This window comes from Cynoglossus semilaevis, chromosome 13 (assembly GCF_000523025.1).
Source record: "Cynoglossus semilaevis isolate Cse_v1.0 chromosome 13, Cse_v1.0, whole genome shotgun sequence".
Classification (NCBI taxonomy): Eukaryota; Metazoa; Chordata; class Actinopteri; order Pleuronectiformes; family Cynoglossidae; genus Cynoglossus; species Cynoglossus semilaevis.
Window position 1 is genome coordinate 1,802,864 of NC_024319.1, and position 1,318 is coordinate 1,804,181.

Genomic DNA, 1,318 nt, shown 5'->3' on the forward strand with positions numbered 1-1,318 from the left:
GAGGAGAAGCAAGTGTTTCACAGAAGGTGGCCAGTAGGTGGCGTTACAGAGTTTTGAAAAGGACAAAATGAAAGAAAATCTAACACCTGAGCAGACGGAGGCTAATGCTACCAATGGGGGGGGGGTCTGATCTCACGGGCCAAAAATATTTACACCGTGGGCCAGATGTGGTCCCCGGGCCTGAGTTTGACACGTGTGTCGGTGGAATCAAAACCCAACTGTGGGAAAAAGTTCCTGAGCGAAGTTTCACTTGTCTCCATATCAAACCGACTTCAGATTTCCTCATCTCTGGAACACTTCCCGACGGACAGAAACCAAACCTCTCTCACACCGTGTGTTCCACGTCCATCTGTCAAAGATTCTACAGGAAGTGCCGGGTAAAACTGACACAAGGTCAAAGGTCGCAGTTCCCTTTGGGAAAACGATTCGACGCGAACTGGAGAACGTCTGACCCTCAGAGAGGAGACGGGCCACAGTGGGGTTCAGGTTCTCACTCCGTGTTTCTCTAACCCACCCATGTGTCGGACACGTCCGCCACAACACGCCGGTCAGTTAAGGTTAGAGCGGGAAACCCACCAGGGAAAAGGCGGGAAACCAGGACGAGTAACAGCAGGGAACTGAGAAAGATGGAACCACAAACAAATGTGTGCAGGGAAAGAACCCTGGGGTGAGGGGGGTGAGGGGGTGAGAATGTGTGTGTGTGTGTGTGTGTCAGCAGGGGGTGGGGGTCTGACTCAACACCAGCTCATTTATCACTAATTGATCATTTGTGTTGTTAAATGTGTGGAGTGTTAAGGTGAATCCCACCCAAACCAAACCAACATTCCATTCCCAGTTTAATGAAACAACACAGTTGTAACTCACACTGAGCTGCTCCATGTCATTACCCCCCCCCCGAACCCCCTCCACTGCTCCATAAAGTCAAGCCCAAACCCACAGGGACTCAGAGAGGCAGCCATAAACAATGACACATTAGAACTAATTAAATGTCTGCGCAACTTCTGAAGCCGTCGTGTCTCAGAACTCTGCCCCTGCAGTTCATTTATGGGATTACACTGTGGGAACATTCGGATAAACAGAGACGTACATTTACAAAGTGGTACAGAAATACTCCAGTAAATATATATATATATGTACACAGTACAATCACAGCTGTTCAGTGGTACAGGTCGGCGTCGATCGGTGTAGGTTAGTAAGTAAACTTAAGCTGCATTACTGCCACCTACTGGCTGGGGTGTTTTACAGGAGACAAACCCTCGACGCTCTGATTGGTCAGTTCTACCAACATCAACAACGTTCATGACCCAGTGTTTCTAAC

At 48.9% G+C, this 1,318-nt stretch overlaps 1 protein-coding gene across 3 annotated transcripts in view; it reads right to left on the reverse strand.

The window, feature by feature from the left end:
* LOC103388026 (epithelial discoidin domain-containing receptor 1-like) overlaps positions 1-1,318 on the reverse strand; it is a 27,900-nt gene that overhangs the window by 8,654 nt on the left and 17,928 nt on the right. The gene's annotated exons all lie outside the window — the stretch shown is intronic.